Source organism: Caloenas nicobarica, chromosome 12 (assembly GCF_036013445.1).
Source record: "Caloenas nicobarica isolate bCalNic1 chromosome 12, bCalNic1.hap1, whole genome shotgun sequence".
Classification (NCBI taxonomy): domain Eukaryota; kingdom Metazoa; phylum Chordata; class Aves; order Columbiformes; family Columbidae; genus Caloenas; species Caloenas nicobarica.
In genome coordinates this window covers 8,836,166-8,856,121 of record NC_088256.1, presented here as the reverse complement: position 1 = coordinate 8,856,121, position 19,956 = coordinate 8,836,166, and positions in this window count along the sequence as shown.

Here is a 19,956-nt window from a genome sequence, read left to right as displayed (position 1 = left end):
GAGTTAGGCTTTTTGTACACTGCTTGGAAAGCTATCATTATGTCAGCTGTGGTTCTGTATAATTCCAATAGGCACTGCTGTAAACTGCTACATAATGTAAAAATAATTTAAAATAAAAATACATACATATATAAAGTTTTGCATTCACTAGGGTCAGGGGAAAACACTTTATTGTGTAGGAAGTCCATTTCACGTGACCTTCCCCTTAATTCCTTCTGCATTTTCTATGTGTTATCGGTCCTGCTGGTTTTAATAGGAATTACAAAAAAATAAACACATCACTAACTCACAGGGACCCTAATATGTAGAAAAAAAGACAGACTTAAGTGGAGCCTGAGACCAGCTGGGGCAATGTGAATGCAGTGGAATGCAGTGATTACCATAGGAGGAGCTTTAAAGTATTTTAAACAATCCTGACTCTTCAGGGGTGAGACTAAGAGCAAACAAGACAAGGCAGAGAGTAAAAAAATTTCTGTGCCTGGCTTCTCCTCCTCCATTTGCTTACTGCAAAACAGTGGTATTTTGCCTTTTTTATGTAACTTTGTGTCACCTTCTTGTACTGGCTGGGGAGGTGTTTGGTTTTCTTACAGTTGTTGTCAAAGTTCCAGCTGAAATTAAAGACCAGGAGTTAACTGAGCTCAGAAGGGAATAAATTCAGTGATAGCCCTGTTTAAACACTACTCTCTTCTCCCCGCTTGCTTCTATTTAAACATGAACAACTCTTTAAAAAAAAAAAAAAAAAAAGTGAATTTGAAACCACTTGAGATCAGAAAACATCCACTACTTCTTAAGAAGAATTGGTTGGAGGAAAACTGAATCAAGGGTAAAGAAGCAGAGATAATACCTGGGTGAAAAATAAGAATACTGATCAAATGTGTGGTATTACTTAGTAGCTCACAGACACTTTAAGCAAGCAAGAGATGTAGTAGGTAGATTATTAGCTGATATTTACTTCAGATACCTCTGGCAAAGCTGACTTACCCAGGTTTACAATGGCTTGATCTCTGGGAATGAAGGATTTTCAGAATTCCTTCAAGTTCCAAAACTGCAAGGAAAGGGATATATTTATAGTTCATGATGACAAGAAAGACTGAGACGGAACAGAATCCATTCTCAGTAAAGGGAGAAAGATAAACACGAGCCATCAAAACATCACAAAAATTCAAACAGCTGCAAAACCAAGCAATTTAACCATCAAATTGAAAACTGAAAATTTTAAATCCAGTCTGTCAGCAATCCCATACTAACTATTGTCCATTAACTTTCCAGGTAATCATGATGCTGCAACTTCACATGCACGTTTTTATTGAGTAACTTTGTAATGTCTTTTTTTTAAACCTGCATAAATGAAATCCACAGAGTTTACATTCACCACTGCTAAATACCTGTTCAAATCTTTTTGACAGAAAGTATCTAGAAAAAGAAATCCTAAATATTTCATAAGGAAATAAAAATAACATGTAATCCTGCTTCTCATATAGCCTTCCTTCTCTCCAGTCTCAGAAAACTTTTAAAATCTGAAAAGCCAATAAAGTCAATGTGGTAAGGATTAATTCCAAAAAGACAGCAACAAACTCAGGAATGAAAAAATCCTTATTCCCACTGTCCTTGAGAAGGAGAACAGAGAACTATGGAACTATATTTGCCTATGGAATTAAAAAAAAATGAAGTTGTCAATAAGACAAAAGTATTTCAAAATAAAAGCAAATAGATGATGCTATATAGAACAAATACATTGAAATAATCACAAACAGGAACAAAGAAGATGCTCATCTGTTCACTCCTGCAGTTTTAAAATCCATGTCTTATTACAGTTCTACAATGTACTACATCAAGGTGTGTCTTCATATTTGACTTCTGACACAAAGGATACCAGCTGTCTAGTAAAGTATTGGTTAAGGGAAATTATAATTTCAAATTATAATGAACAAAAATATTGCGTCAAGAAGAATTTTTCAAACAGTATGAAAAGGCAGATTGTTTACTAAAGTTTTCATCTTTTTTTTCTTTAGTGAATTCTTCATTTCACATCTTCCATTTTGGTCATCTTTGATTTATTTTATATTTGGAATGAGCAATTTGAATACAAGAAGAGAACATGAAAAGTGGAGGATGTTTTCAATATAACAATTTTTAAAATCCTGACATGGAAGTTCTTTCTTAAAAAGCTGCAGATCCCAAGGAAAGCTAGTAATAAACTGTCTCCTTCCTAGACACATTTACTGCCATAAACTATTAATGCATTTATCTTCTATTTTATCACACATTCTTTTTTCTTACATTTTTGTACAAAATCAGAGTAAAGCATACGTACTTATATTGAGGGTTTGAGTCTTTTAAATAATACTCTGTGTTACAACTACACTTGAAGATTGCTTTTTTACACTACACATATAATTTCTGGTAGTATTTAAAACATTTATCCAAATCAACAAGGCCTAAGGGCACCTGACAGTTCAGATTTCTGGGTAGCATTGTAACTGACAGCAATTGCACGCTACTTAAAAGACAATTTAATGTGCATCTAGTGAACGATATTTTTTAAGAAAGTCTCTGAACTCTTGCTCCATTGGAGACCTAGCCAAAGTATCAATTAGAGGTATTAGAGCTATCAATTTAATAAAGCCCTAATTCCAACTTCTACTGAGAGTTTTGTGAATATCAAATTTTCTTTCACCATCAGCACCAGAAGTTCATAGTAATTACAGCCTCCTCCCTCCCCCAGGGACAAGGTTTAAGAGTTCAAGCAGGACAAAGCTAACACCTCCTACGTGCTGTTAACTTGTTGGAAAGGTAGAAAGCTGTCGAAAATGTACTACTGGGAAAAAAACGAGAAATAAATTTTGTGTCTGCTGATTTTGTTGCAAACGTTTTCTCCTTTATGATGAAAGACGGGTTAACCGAAGTCAAGGTGACCAAAGTATCCCTCCACGTGTTCTAATCTTCAGAGAATTACTACATGCACATACTACTTCTAAGTCATTTTTAGACAATTTGTAGACATTTGGATGTGGAGATTTGGCAAGACTTCGGGATAGATTTTATCAGGAAATAATTTTGCTTACGGAACTTGTTCCACATCACTCTAGCATCTATATCTGCATGACAGATCAAGTAGTGCATGGGAAAAATCAGGATAGCATTTTTCAAGGTGGTTTTGCAATACTATTAATGATCCTTACCCAACAACTTTACCTGTAGAAACAAATGAGAATGTGTTAAAGCAAGACTAGATACATAATGACAGAGACAAATGAGACAGAGGCTTCATCAATGTGGTACTGTCGCAGTACAGAATCCAACTGACATTGTAACGCATGAAACATTTTTTAGTTAAAAGACTGAAAATATACAGAAAAAGGCAATACTTACATACAATATGCAGTTACAAAATTACTGAGGAATGTTGATTAAAACATTTTACGCCACTTATTATGCATACACTATTTTGAATTCATAGAATGTTGAGAACTCAGACTAATTTTACCATAATGATCTTCATAAAGATGCTGGTTAATTGGGAAATATAATGCTTACCAGTACTTTGGGGGCCGAAGTTACATGGTGAAAAACAAAATACCACGTAATTCAGATTTTTAGATACTGAACTAATTTCACAGAAAACAAAGCTTGCATATTTAGCAGGAAACCATCAAAATTCAAAATAGAAGCCAGCTTGAAATAAATGTCTTATTTTAGTGAGCAAATTTTGTTTAATTGCACTTCTGAATAGAATTCAGCTTTTAATAGAAGGTAAAGTTTTCAGTGAGCAGTACATAATAAAAAGCATAGCGCAATCAGAGCACAATAAAGAACATTCCCACTATACATATACTCAATCTAGAGCATTATGATTCAAAGATATCACTTATCCTTACTAAATCAGGGGAATGTTTTGACACGAAATCCAAGCTGAATGCTTCTCTGGAGAACATTACAATCCTTCTTTAATACTTAAACTCAATTCACCGTGATGCTATTCCCATTCTGTACTTATACACTGAAATCAAACTGCTATTTTAATTATTTCGATATAAAAGAAAGTATTTCAGAGAGCTGAGGCCCTTTGGAGTGGTATTGTACAAGAGTTAACATATTCAGCCAGAGGAACTCAACCCTCTCAGCAAAATGGATTGCCACATAGAGGAAAACCAGAAGTTTTCATGCCACCTCATGGGAAAACTTTGGCTGCCATTCCCCCCAGCTCCCTCCCTACTAGGAAACAATTCATCTGTCAGAGCTTCAAGATGAGCTGATTAAACAATCCCAGGACAAGGATTACAGCTTGGTATCCAGAGTCCATGTACTCGAGCAACATTTCTTTCCCCGTTTTCACATGAGCGATTTACCATATTCTATTCTTTTGTTTGTTTGTTTTGAAGTTTGTCTTTCCTCATTAGAGACATTTGCATTCCTAGGGAAACGTGCACCTGATTTGCATATTTGTTAAATCCAGAAATATAAACAGTCTCGAATATCAGTACAGTGACAGAACATCATGATGTAAATAATGCAAAAGAGTCTCTCAACAATTTCAGCACATATCTCTCAGGGTAATTTGCACAAGTGCTCTATGTTGTGGCATTATTAAGAAAATTATTTTGATGCAAGCCAAAAAGAGACAGCTACAAGTAAAACCATGTTAACTTATAATTTTGTCCAACTTATTACAAAGAAAAAAATTAAATGGGTGAAGGGAAAATATATTAAAAGTCAAGTAAAATATTTGGAGAAATGGATTTCCAATTTCCATTGCCTTGTGAATACTGCTGTGCTACAGCCAGATTTGCAGAGATGCCTCTTGAGGGTACAGCAGTCTAACCACAAGAAATCCCATCGAGTCACGACATTTTGAAGATTTGAGTGTACACTACTTGCATCCATCTAAGACTTTCTTTGAGCTCTTTGGAGTTTCACACAATTGCCGTGTAATTCTCCTTTCAGCAGAGAAGAAGATAATAGGCATCAACAGTTTTTCTCTTCTCAGCCCTTATGACCACCAGTTGTGCTGCACAGAGTATTAGACTTTCACAAGGACTGAAAACAGTCTGTTTGTAGTGATTTCAAGTTATAGTTGTTACGGCACAAGTTCAAAGAAGCTTCAGTTATTTTATTATCTCTTCTATCATGTAAGCTACACAGAAACTATGAAGTATCCTCAGATTGGAAGACAATAATACTTAGTTTTAAACAGAGAATTGTTTATGGCATCAACTGATCTAATGTCTTTCCTTGTTACTTATGCAATTCTGTTTCTGAAATGCTTTTGTACTGTAGAAGCCAAATCACACCCTAGTTTCCAGAAGTCTGCTTCCCTGCCCTCCCCACAGATGACATGCAGCTTTAGAGATGGCTTTCTTTATGGGAAGACAAATAGTTTCCTCTTCTTTTTGTGTCTCTCCTGTGGTTTTCATTTGAATATAGGAAGAACAGCACAAAAGCACAGCACTGCCAAATATTTATTTGTAGATAGAGAAGCTGCTGAGAAACATTTCATTCAGATAAGAGCAACGAGGCAGATGGGTAACTTCAGTTTACTCTCAAGCATGTCTGCTGTTTCAGATGTGTGAGATAGTCTCACTGGATAAAGGGAAAAAAGTTCCCTCTCTTTTTCCCCAAAACTGAAGGTTTCAGTGCTAGAATATTCATAGGTGAGATGGAAACCATGACCACAGCTGTACTTCTTGTGCTGAATGCAAAAGCTAGTGACGAAAATGGCCAAGGGCCCAGTGGTACAAGTTTGACTTGTCTTCAACAAATGCAGGAAACTACTACTCAGACAGAGCTGGGAACCAGACATAGAATAAAAAGGAAATAAAGTTCTAGGTAATGCCTCAACAGGGGGAGTGAGACACCAAATTATTCAATTGCTGCTGGTTTCAGAAACACTTAAAGCCTGTGTCTGTACAAGGTGATACTGTGTACTTGTTCTAGGAAATAAATGCATTAGTCTGGACATATGTCATGAACAGAAATGGTTTTTTTCCCCCTCCAAATCTTAGAAAATAGCCTTTAATATGCAATCAACAACATTATTTGACCTTTAGATTTTGCAACTGCGTAAGTCAACCTTGTGACTTGCCCAGACACCCAATATAAATTGTCTGAGTCTCCTATCTTAGCTCTACTTACGCTTTAAACAAAAGGAGTGTGTTAAATAAAGTTAACTCTAGATATACTTACAAAATAAAAAGTATGATTACTTTTTCAGAAAGCACTAAACATCATAACTTTATATTCTATCTATTGATATAAAGAAGCATATAATCATTATTTCTAAATGCAGAACTCCACAATAAATTATTTTATATTTATATCAATTTTAAAATCAGATACTGGTATAAACATACTGATAATATATTTATCTTATAAATGCAATAATACCATTCTGCCTTTGAATATTAACATCTCAGATTCAGTATTTTGAATAAAACGCGTAGAGTAAAAAATAGAAAATGGTTGCTCAGTTAATCAAAATGAGAAGCCAACTTACAAACAAACAAACCCCACCAAAACCAACCAAAAATCTCCGCTAGATATGGCTTAAAAGGTAGGTTTGTCATATATTTTCCCTCCAAAATCTTCATATCAACTTAACGATGAAATGTGACAGCTGAAGCAACCCCAAAATGCCCAGAATGTAGTATTTCTTCTATTGCTACTGATACAATAGACTAGAACACTTTCAAGCCTTTGCTCATGAGATCTTCATCCTGATTTGAACAGCATGTTGTGTGGGGGTTTTTTTTAAGCTCAACGGCACACTGAGAATCAAGGTGTTATGTAATTTTCCCAAATAGGAAGATTTCCATGACAAAGGCAGACAACTTAGCACAGTGCTGTGTGAAACACAAACTGATAGCTGAGGCTAGAAAATGCCAAGGTTGGAGCACACAGATTGTTCACACATTCGCCTCCTGATACTGGTTGCTGAGTCTGCTGCGAGGTGCCTGCGACAGCAGCAAAGGAGCCTGACTAGGCGCAGAGGTTCACAATGGCTGGTGCGGGGCTGGAACAAGTTATTTTGGATTAAACAGCCTACAGACTGCTAATGGAAACAGCAGAAGTCCGGGAAAAGTAAAAGAACACCTCTGCCTTAGAACACATCTTGAGAAATAGTGCTAACTAGCTCGAAGTACTGAGTTACAGCAATATCCTCTCATTAGGAAATCACACAATATTAAGTTAAACTATATTTATAAGTAAAAGTGAGATAACATTTTAATGCTATCTAAATATCTATCTCCTCTCAGGTACTACATAGCAAGACTACTAAATTTTCTAGATTTTCATTACTTTGTCTTCAAAACTACTGTGTATATCAAAGTTCTCATGCCAAGGACAATTAACTACTTATATCTGATGTAATTGTGACTTGGGATTTTAGAAATAGGGTTGATTATACAGAAGCCATTCTCTTATGCTTCCAATCTTGTGACTTGCTCAGATCCCCATATAAATTTCAAATGATCAAACATAACATGGATGCTTACAAAGGTGAAAGAAAAAGCCAATTTGTAGTTGTCAGTCTTCATAATTTTGCTTGTCTGGAAAAAAAAAATAAATAATACCCACCACTTAAATAATATTTATGCTGCTTGACAAGCACAGGAAGCACAAACAGCCCACAGCTTCAAGCAAATCAGTCTTTTTGGATGCAGTTTGCTTCATAAAACTAGTTTACTATTACACACATAAAATGAATAATTTCTATGTTGAAAGTTTATCATGTATAAGAGCACATTTATCTTGATGTTCCTATTTAAGTTACTAAGCGCTACCTCAGTTTCTGTAGACACTTGCATCTAACAGTTTTCTCTCTAAACCTTCCTCTATGCTGTAGCATTTTTTGCTTTCCAGAAGAATCTCACCATTTCTAGTTTTGCTCAATATTTCATAAAGGCAAGGGGCATTTATAAGGCAGATTTACAGAGTTTGCAGTCAGGTGGATTTCTGCTTGTGTGTCAGCTGAATGTATTTTCTTAGTAGAGTGTCTATGTAGTTGATGGCTGCAGTCAGATAACAGAAAAGTAATAGCACTAGGAGGCATATGAGCAACCTAGGGAAGTTATGTCTAGTTAATGGGGATGGATTGTCCCCTGTGAAATTTTTAAAGCATAATAGACAAAACAATGAGTCATTGGTTGAGAAAGCAACCAGTTCTGTTGCAGAACAGCTTCAGAAAAACTGTTATCACCTCAGTAAAAGAGGTGAACCAGAAATCTGGAACATTGACTCAGCAAATTAATGCTTGAGCACGTTGCCACAGATGCTGGAAATCTGAAGACTTGTTTTCATCTACAGAAATGAAGTACAGAATTTCAGAAGCATTAACTTGGAGGCGAGAAGGCGAAAGTAAATTTTTGCTTGCTAAAAAGAAACAGTGGCTCCAGAGCTAGATTATACAATGTCAGCTTTCATTAATACCTGTCTTTAAAGTCATTTGAATGAGAAGGCAAAGAAGTAGTTGAAAATTAGAAGGAATTCTCTTGTCCACTTGAAAAAGTACATACTCCAGAAGTCAGTGATAGCATTCTTCATACTATGTTGTATACATAATACAACATAAGAATGTTTTATATTAAGTTTTTCTTTTGATGTAGTACTAGACATTAGCTTCTGCTAATGTTTGCCACAGTAGAAACGATATACTCAATTTCCTGTTATACGTGAAAGTCATAAAACTTTTCATACATTATTACATTGCATACAAAAACATGCATATTTGATAGACATGTTTTTAGAAATCCAGCCCCATTTCCCTTATATTATGTTCCAATTCCTATTGCTCTGTTTTGAGTTCTTTCCTTACAAGAGAAACTTAATTTATTAGAATCAACACTAGATCACCACTAGAAGCAGCAGGAACATCATGGTTTACTGTGAAAGTGGGCAACAGCACTGCCACAGTCCTTTATCATTGCTCATTCTTCCAAAATGACAACTTTATGTAACACTAAGAGCAGCTGACTGCTTTCTATCGTGTTGTACTGACAGCTTTTGGCATAAGCAATTATGACTCAATTTAAAAAACCCAAGAGAGCGCATTTGCGCATGAACACTAGAGATGGGCCAGCTCTTTTTCAAACAGCTATTAAGCATAACAAAATGGCCTTTGAGTTCTCCCTGGTCATTCTTCACCTTCCAGATTATCTGAAAAAAAAAGCTAGCAGGCAAATGAGGAAATTTAAAAAGATGAAAATAGAGCACAAGAGTGAGAAAGACTGAGAAGCAGCAATGATTGCAAACAGTAGTGGAGAATACTGTAAATCTTTTCATGGCAATGCTTATTATAGATGAAGTAGCACTTGCTCTCACTAGAAACAGCCATTTATTTTCCATGCATCTTTCCAAATAGGATAAACTGGAGGAGGGAGGTTGTTAAATTTTTTTCTGTGTATTAATTCAAGCATTGTGTGACAGCATATTTCACACCAGCTTCCCAACCTATTATGCATCCCACAGACTAAACAGAAGCCTGTCATATTAATAAAACCAGAAATACTAAGCTTGATCACCCCCAAATCAAATGACTTGTGACCAAACAAATCAAGAGTTGTAGTAATTATTTTCCCTATGTGAACAAATTTTCATATTTTTATTCCCAGAACACAACGAATAGCTTCTGGGAGCAGTACTGTGTGTTACCTGACTGGTGAATCTTTCGGTCCCGAGGTATGCAGGTAGTCTAAGGGACTGTGTGTGTTAATTGTCACCTGCTAATTCCATTTTCCTTATCAACCACCTGGCTTTTGACTAAATAATTAGTGTGGCTCCTAAAAGAAAAATGATTAATGTCAGTATTTCAGTTCTTCTCTGGTAGCAAGTGAAGTATCTGTAGACACCAAGACTCCTTTTGCACCATCTTCAAATATATCCTTCTCCAGTACTGGGGCAAGATTTGCAGAAGTGCTCTATATTACTTCCTAAACGGAAAAAAATGATGAAGTTGTGATGAGAAATTGGACTTACTTCCCAACAAACATTTGCCAAGTCCTCCAACAGCCTTTCCTGGAAACAGACTGTTCTTTTACAGTCAGGTAAAGCCAAATAAGAAAACCAAACTATTCTTTCGTTGAATATCGAGGTTGCAGTTCAATCTTCCACTACCATTAGCTGACGAGGATATTTCATAATAGCCACGGTGAAGTTCAAGTCTGATGTTGTCTTCTCTTGAGGAGACGCCTGTGCCCAGGAAGGTGCATTGCTTCCCAGGTTTCACTGACCTGTTCTCCGCTCTCCAACTGTAACTTGAGCCCCAATAACTCAGCACAGCAGATTGTGAATGCCAGTACTCAGCCTGCTCTAGTTCTTGCTGCCACTGAAACTGTCTCTGGGATGAGAAGACATTTTCCTATTCTGTCTTACACAGGGGTGCTTTCAGCAGCTTTTTCATCTTTAGAAGCTGATGGCTGAAGAACAACACTGCAGAATTTACAGTATTTTAAAAAAATTGAAAAGCATTTTAATTGACTATGCACACATTTGTGCTGCTGACATCAGTACATATTTGGGACAAGTTGCCTTGGAAATACAAAGAGCTGACAACTCTTGGCATGCCAGTTCTCAACAGCTCAGACAGTTCCTCGTTTCAGAAATCCTGTGGTTTATATTAAAATAAAAACAGGCAGGAGAACTGGTCATAACTCCTCTTATTAATCCACATTACTCTTGTTGCACTTTCCCTCTTCTGCCTCCTAAGTATGTTAATTTTTTTGGAATCACTTGCCAGCTAGTTTGTGAGAAATCCTATGATCTAGGCTTTCTTTCAAGCCCAGGCCTCTGCTCTGTACTTCCTAGACAGATTACCCACTGACATCCATGAACTTCAAATAGCTTTCCTAAACAGTAGAGTATGCTTGCTTCCTTTTATCAAATCTAACCACAAATTTATTAATGTTGATGTAGTAAATAAATATTAATACTAGATTTACAGAAAAAAAATTAAAATGCACCTAAAATTATCAATACATAGGCCTTAATGGAGATAATTAAGATTTAAATCTTCCTATACTGTGTACTTCTGCTTATTCTAGGTGTTGACATTGCTTGATACCTTGTTAATTAGATACTCCTATCTGAATAGCTATTTAGGTATCCATGGGATGACCCCTCTGTTAACGGATTGCCTAATTTGGAACTGTTAGCAGTAATCAGAAGAGGAACCAGGTAGTGTCACAACTTCAAAAGCATGTCAGGGTCTTGCAGAATATGACACGTATTTCAGTCAGCATTTCTGAATGCATTCATTAGCCCCAGACAGTAGAAATCCACAGGATTCCTATTGCCAGGATTCCTGAACATGTACAGCAATAAATTTATTTAAGCCCTTATTCCAGCTTAATTCCATCCTCTTACTTCTAAGTGCACTTCTTTCTCTGAAGTCAAATCAAAACTCAAAACAAAAATCAAAGTCAACCAAGGCTAAGCTGGAGAAAACAAATATGTTGTGGGAAGAGGATGGGAGTTTGTCTGGTTCCTTCTTTCTCAAGGATTCAGACTGTAAAACTTTTTTCCTTGTCCGAACTCTTTGCTGATACCAGCTTATCACAGCTGTAACAGCTTATCACAGAAAAATCAGTTGTCTAGAACAGCTAAAGATCTGGCTTAGTCTGTCTCAGGCAGTGCTTCTGGGTGCTATTTATGTTATTCATGTCTGTGTATCATTTTTCAGGCTTGGCAGTTGAATTCTGTCTCCAGGTCTAGAGTAAGAAATCTAGATTATCTTGAAACTGAGAATATATCTATGTTCTGTTCCTTTAAGTATTAATTTGTTTATTATGCAATTACTTTTTAAAAAGTAGCTTGGTAAGACATTTAAAATAATGTGGGTTTTAATTATTTAAAAACTATTAATTTTATTCAGCAGTGGGTGATTTTTGTGTGAATTGAAGACTATTGCCTTATTTCCTCTTATCAACAAGTGACAAAGAATTGCTCTAAACTAGCATGATTCCATGACTGCCAGAAAATAATGATGCAATGCTTTCTTTAGTTTTAACCATTTAACTCAGTTATACAAAATAATTCCATGTGGTATGCTGTACCATTTTTTGATTTAAGGATCCAGCCTTCAGAAGAGGAAAGATCAAAGAGAAGTGAATGAATTTGGATTCAGATAGACATTCTTGCAAAAAAATGTTCATGCTATTGTCCTCAAAGCATTGCCATAAGATCTTGCCTTATATCCTTTCTTTAGAGATTCTTGGATTACTCTCAGCAACAGAGTTTTGAGTGTTAGCATAACAGTGTGCTGGGAACATGATTCTGTCATGTTTCACCTTCTCTCCACCAAAGAAGGGAGAAAAAATAAAAAGCCCTCACACTAAATTGTGCTTCTAGAATATGCCAGTCACAGGAACCACACTGGGCTTTGAAAAATCATGCCAAGGCAGTGATGAGCAAGGTTTCATTGGCTCCTTTTTCTTCACAAACACATTCACTGGTTAGAGACTCATTAACAGATGACATATGAGCAAAAATTCTGCCGTCAGCCATTGTCTGAAAGTGAAAATATGTGAAGGAAGATTCATCTGGACAGTTTCTCTGCAGGAACATGCAGGACAGGATAAAGCATGCCCCACAGGAGATATCCTGCAGAGTTCCTACAAGTTTTCAGCAGTGGTTCAGTCTGGATATGGAATTTCTTCAAGTGAACTCACCATCCACATCCCTGAAGCTACAGCTTTGCAAGCCTGTAAGTACAAGCCCAGTAACATAATGAGCTCCCTGCAGATTACTTCCTCATGCACACAAAAGTATGTGCAAAATATAAAGTAATATTGCTAATTAGGCAGGAAAAAAAAAAAAAAAAAAGCCGTGTAATTCTAGTTCCCCCAAGGAGCTGGGCTGTTCCCTTGCACTGAGGTCACGAGATGACCTTGTCCCTGTAAGGCTTAGCCTTACTGCAGAAAAACTGCAGTGCAAACAGATTTAACGTGGCTTTCTGAAACTCAGCTTTTAATGCTGCTGGGAGACCAATGTCTTTTTACAAGAACATTCTCTACTGTCTATGGATGTAAACTTTCCAACCAGTGGCCAGCTTCTTTATTGGCAATTATATTGATGGCTCAATAGCAGAAACAGAAAACAAAGGTGAACTAGTGGCGCACACGTAGCTGTTTCCTGTAGCACATTGACTATAGAATGGTCATCAATGACAGTCAAAGTAGTACAACACTCCTCAATGATAATCTCTTTCCTAAAACTCCGCATTTTATAATTTAACCTACCTTGTGCTGTCAGGGTTACCTTTAATAAATGAGGCTTATTTCAAGCCATTATAAGTCTCACACTGAAATATAAATTAAGGCTTACTAAAAATCAGAGTGACCATCCATAATGGAATAACCCTAAATGAAGAGAGACTGGGCACGAAATAACAACTTATAATAAATACAAGTTAATTGTTTTAGAACACTGAGAGCTTCCTGGAAGATTTCAGAGAAAACAGTTGCTCTAGAAATGTTGATACGATAAAACTCACACTACCCACAGAAACAGAAATGCTCTAACGTCCCAGCCCAACAGTGTAACAGGGTGTTTCTGTGGGGTAAAAGAGACCAGACTTCAACCTCCTTTCTTGCCTTTCTGAGACAACCGACTTGAAATTCATTTTCCTATACTAAATGGCAGAGTTCTAACACTCCACCTGTGCTGGGTCAGGAAGCTGCACATCTGTCCTGGCTCAGTTACCTGTTTTCGTGAAGAAGGTCTCAAAGCTGGACAACCATTAGAATCTTAGATTTAGTATGACTTGGAATAGGACATTTTGAAATTTCAACTTCTGCCGGCTTAAATTATTTTGAAAATCAACTCCAACACAACTACCATTGTGATACATTTCCCTAAGTACACACATTAGTAAATATTTGCCATTAAATGCTTAAACTGAAAATGCAACATTTATAACATAAGGGTAATGAAGTTTATGTAGCTAAATGATAAGATTTGAAATGTTAAGCTTGATGAGATATTTGAAAGCTTGTTATTTATCTCCTTGTGTTTCCTTGAGCTCTACGCTGAGCAGTATACTATTCGGCAGTAAGCTGCAAGAGGCTTATTTAAAGGAAGAAATATAGATGGGACCAAATCTGACTCAAAAAAAAAAAAAAAAAGACAGAAACTTCAGGAAGGAGGGAGTAGAAATTCCTTCCCAATGCAAACTCTGGGATTGTAAGTCAGGCAAATTTTCACAGCTCCTGAAGTAAAACCAAGAGAATAAGAACCAGAAGAATAGTCCTGCTATAAAGAATGTTCTACACCTGAATATATCTCACAGGTAATTCTCTCCAAGAAATTTCTCTGTATGTAACTTCTGCTTTCACACATAATTAAGAGCTGTCATGATTCAGGTAAAGAGTTGCTGGAAGTAGGATAGTAATTGCAATCTTCCACCAGAGATAGATGTAATAATCTTTCACATAACAGTACCTGCCTCGAGAATAGAACTGCTGTCTCTGTCACCTTCCAAAAGCACGTGGAAATCTGCTACGGTAATTTACCTTGGAAACAAGTAGAGACTTTGCTGAATAGTGCTTTGCATACAAATATGTATAAGAGAAAGAAGCAAGAGATTAAAAAAGAGATTCAGATTAGCTGAGCATTTTGTAGAGGGGGGTATGGAGGTGTTCTTAAAGAGGTTGGCACCTACCAGCTCTCATTTGCACCTCATTTTTCACCAAATTTTTAAAGAAACAGAACTTGTAAATACGCAAGATTGCCTATTTAAAAGAAAAAAAAAATTACACATAGCATTTTCACTTGTATCTCTTTTTCCATCTGAAACATCTTTATGTATATGTGCTGCAGCCTGCACGACTTAATACTATGAAGTAGATGTTCTCCCTTCCTGCCTTCTAATAACATTCACAGTTCATGTGGAACATCACAGAAACCCTCAGAGGGCACTTTCATTGTTAGTCTGAATATATGCATTTGGAATAATGCGTTTCTCCTCTGAGACCCATATCTCCAGTGGCATTTTTATGAAATCTGTTCAGCACTGATGTGACTGCATATGCATTATACCCTCCTTGCAGCATGTGCTGTTCAGAACACTTTCTTCTGAAAATTGCTTGAAGCCTCAGACATTAAACAGTTGCACAGAACCTAATAAAGTTTTTAACTATTAAGATGTAAAGCTTTGAAAGATGACCCATGAACCAAGAGTTTAAACATGATTTTTGCCTACTACAGCTAGGCAAAATGCTTACTAAAGGGCTGTACAACAAAAAGGAAAATGATGAATACTTCATGCAGAAGGATTGAACTTTTTCCTCTCTCTGACAAAGTAGCATTCATCATTTTCTTCATTCCCTGCTACATTGCCGTATTTTCTTCTAGCGATGTTTTTGAAGTTGGACATTTTGCTTTACCATTTTATCTGTCACGCGACTCAAAATAAATCAATAATCTTATTGGAGTCCACTAATGTTTACATCTATTTTCTTTCTTGTCTTTATTTTCTTCTACTTTTATCGGCAGTGATTGTTTCCAGTAATTTCATACAACCACTTTCTGTAAGTGATGCATCAACAGAATTTAATATCATTATCTTACATTATCAGTTACGATACGTACTGGAATTAACAAGAAAAATTAAGTAAATACCTTCCAAAAAAGAATTTTAAAAGACTGCTGAGATAGCATGAAATTCAATCATTCAATAAACGTGTTTCTTTGTTTTAATATGTGTAAGTAAACTTGGATTAATGTCCTAAAAAAGTCATATTAGTGATGCAACCCGTAAACTAGTTTTATTTCATTGCTTTACAAGAAGATTTAATGTCTTGCACTTGAGCTTAACATATTGACCCTTGAATTTTGATGTGAAATATCCGTTTTGCATAACCAATACCCTCTATTTAAGTTTATGAATTAGCTCCCTTTTCTTGGAGGTGGGATGGAAGTGGTGAAAGTGTTTCAAAATAGTTTTAATGTATCAGCAGAGATAGAAACTTCCAAACAGCACATAAACAAATGCTACCTCTTTATTCTCACCTGCCTTCGTAACCTTCCCATACTTCGCTTGCTCCTCGAGGAGCTCTCTGCCTTTACTTCTTTGGCACAAAAGTGCAATTCTCTTTCTCCCCGTTCTGGTAGTTACTAAAATGCTCATCAAAAGAGAGTGTATTGGCTTGTACTTCCAGTAGTTTTACTCCACTTGAAGTTTTAAACATCCAATAACTGGCTATATCAGAGAAGCCCATAAGGACCAGCAGAAAAGCTGACTCCACTCTATGATGAAAAATGCAAAGATGCTCAGAATTGCTCTAGGAGCTTATTTCTTAACTGACAAACTTGAACAGGGTCCGTTCCCAGGTGGCTCAAAGAGCTGCCTGATAAATAATTTACCTAGAAGAAGGTCTTTCACCTTACTTAAAAGAAGAGAAACACTACTTAGATTGCAGGGCAGCAGATTTCTGTTCATTTGTTTGTTTGTTTGTTTCTTCAGTGGATTGACATGCTCTATTCCTCCAGAACGTGGCCAAAATAAACTCTGGGGAGGGATGTGAAGCTGGGAAATAACCTCCTGTGCCAGCAGGAGGCAAGAGCAGCCTGCAGTGGCCTCACAGATCAGTGGAGAGACACTAACAAGACTAATCCAACCCGTGTCTTAAAAATACAGAAGCAGCCACTAGTAACAACCCAATCTCAGTATTACAAGTGATACAAAACAGCTCTGCTAGATTAAGGAAACATTGGCAAAAGGAATTCGTGAAACTATATTCTCTTAGGACGTGTACATTTCACAAAACACAAATTCCTTTTCACTTTTCACTGATAGAGTTGTTAATTACTTTCAGCCCACTTTTTGCGCCATGTAACACTTTGGCATACTTTCCTCTACGTTCTTCTCAATGGCAAACTGCATGAGCATGAGCGTGCAATGGCCATGACATAGTTTCTTTCAGGCCTTATTCTTTTGGATGAAATTACCACAGTTGATATTCTTACAGTGATCTAGCACAGCCTTAAGTTATAGCCATTTGGTTTTGTTGAAATGTGGAAATTCTGCTGATTGTTCCCGAAAGATCCAATTAATAGTTGTGCAGAACTAGTTTGCATATGTAAGAGATAGTGTCGAGAACATCAGTAAAGAGACTATTATAGAATGAAGTTTTGAAACATTATTCAGGGTTTTTTGTTTCTTAATGAACTGTTAATGGAACAAGCCTGAAAAGCCTATTAAGAACTAGTGCTAAGGATGCTTGTATTATAACAATTTTTTGTACTATCTCTACACTACGAGAAGTTTTCTTTTCTGCTAAATAAAAATAAAGAACTTTGGAGAGGAAGAAATGACAAGGAACAGAAAGTACCTACAGGCAGTAAATATAACCCCCAAACAAAGCACAGGATCAAACTTCAGCAAAACCATTGGCAGTCCTCCTTCAGCTCTGCAGTTCTCTTGGTTTTCTGCAAAACAGACTCCTGCTCTGAGAGAAGACTGTTAATAATTCCACATTCTGAGACTTCCACATCTCTCTCAAGTGCGTTCACAAAGCAAACACAGTATTGCATTAATCTATTCCATGAGTATATATGACTGGAGTAACAGAGTTTCAGATATATAACTAAAAAAAACCCCAGCATGGTATTTCACATCAGCAGGGGTCTGACAAAAAAAGACAAAAAAAAAACCCCAAAAAAACCAAACACCCCCACACACACACAACAAAACAACAACAACAAAAAAACCATACACACACAAAAAAAAATCCATACAAACACACAAACCCCCCCCCCACAAAACAAACTAGGACTTTCTAAAGTTATCAGTTGTTTTGATGAAAGTTATCCAATTTATTCCTTCCTTTTCAGGTCCTGTAGGGCATATACCTGAAATTATCAATAATTATGTTAAAGGTGACTGTCTGTGCTAACCTCTGGGGATATTTTGGAGGCTTTCAAGACATAGCATTAGGCATGTGTTTTCCTTTTCATTTCCCAGTTGAGCATTGAAACAAAAATACAAAAAAATCTATCCTGAGCTACAACAGAAAGGTTAGAATGGTTTTAAGTATCTTTCAGTCAACACGTTGGTTTGCGAGTGAGCTTCATAATATGCTTTGTAACTAGAGTGAGTGATTCAGAAAGTTGAGCGGTTCAGCAGGCATTAAAAGTGAAGTTTGTAGCAGTTTGTGTTTCATTTTAGGGCTCTGCCTTCTGCTTAACTTCGCCTTCATGCTTGCTTGACTTTGTTCTATTTCTCTTAATATAGATGTAGTTGAATTAAGACTTAATTCAATTAAATTTAAGTGGAAAGCAAGTCCTTTTAGGGTCTTTACATCAAGATATTTTAAAAGCTTTGCATATAGAGCTTGATTCATATCTTTAAGTGTCTCAAAACATTTAGTACTATATTTTTAAGAGTGCAGCTTTATATAAAACATCCTCATCTATTCTTGTACATCAGTTTATTATTTTTCATTTGACTTTAGCACCATAAATCATTTTGGTTGGAAAAGACCTTTAAGATCATTGACTCCAACCATTAATGTAACCATTCCCTTTCCCCCACCCTACACTTTGACACTACTCCTTGACCAGAGGTATAAGGAAGTTTGGTTGGAGGGAATAAGTTCCAGAGAAAAGTCAGAAAACATGAGCACAAAGAATAGGGAAAGAGTTTAATCTTACATTAAATTTATTGGGGGGAGCGGGCAGTGGGGCAGGGCACACAGAGGGGAGCTTTCATTTGAACTACAGGCCGTTTCCTGTGCATCATTAACGGGTTTTGGTTTCTTATTAAAAGGCCTGGGAGTTGTCTTTAGTTTGTATCCGCAACCCAGAGAGATTATATTCACCACTACCTGCCAAAAAAAATCTTGTATAGAAGAAGCTACTACTTATTAATAAACATAAAGAGAAGCACTGATGTGCAGAGCAGTTCTGCCACAGAAAACACCGGTTAAATGATGCAGAAAATTAAAGGAGGAAGGTAAGGAATAGATCCTGCAATACATCTTGACAGATCTCTTTTGGGAGAAGTCCACATGCTTCCCATCTAGTCAACATTTCAAGTGCTGCGCTTACTCTCTCGGTATCTATCCCACCATTCTGTAAGAATTCAGACATGTCCTTATATCCTGGTCAGTTAGAGCAAGCAGTGGACAACTAAAATAATCCCTGAGCAAAAATCTAGGCCAAAAATAATACCTATAGTAGTACCAGTAATTGCTTTCAATAGGGAACCATAAAGAAACAGACGGCTGCTTTTTATTTTCTAGTACTGAAACATCTCTTGGAGGAAGATCTGGCTGTGAACTTCAAGTTATGAGTAAAAGGTAACTTGTATTGATTTTTGTCCTACAAATCTTAACAGCTTTATGCAGTTTTTGAAAGGGGTGTTGACAGAATCCTCAAATGGATTACAATGCCAGAGAACAAAAAGGAAACTGTGATATTTTATTGAAGAACTGAAAGCGTAAATTTTAAGACACTTCCAGGTTTAAAGAACCTTAATGCAGGAGACACAATTTTCACCTGTCAGGGTGTATTTCTTTTTTTGAAGTCATGTTCATTTTTTTCTGGCTGACTGTAAAGTAGAATACAGAGGTTGATGTTCAGCACATGGACCCCTTAATTGATGCATCATTAAGTAGTGTCTGGGATCCAGGCAGCACGTGAACCAAATAATTTGCTAGATCTAGTCAATAAATATGTCTAGTGTTTGAAATCCTGCCCCTTACTTAGCTGGGTACCTCTTTTATCACGGAATAAGTGATTTGTCCAACCCCATATGCAAATCAGAACATCTCAGGAAGACAGCTGTTCAAATACAGTGATCTCTAAAACAACTGAAATTCATACTTTTATAATAAAAGTTACAGTAACGTCAACACTCTCCAATGACCTTCCTAACACTGGCTACCATGTTATATTTACAGAGGTAAAGCTTCGGATTCCAGTCCTGCGCAGAGTAGAAGTATGAAATACACTTGGAGTTTT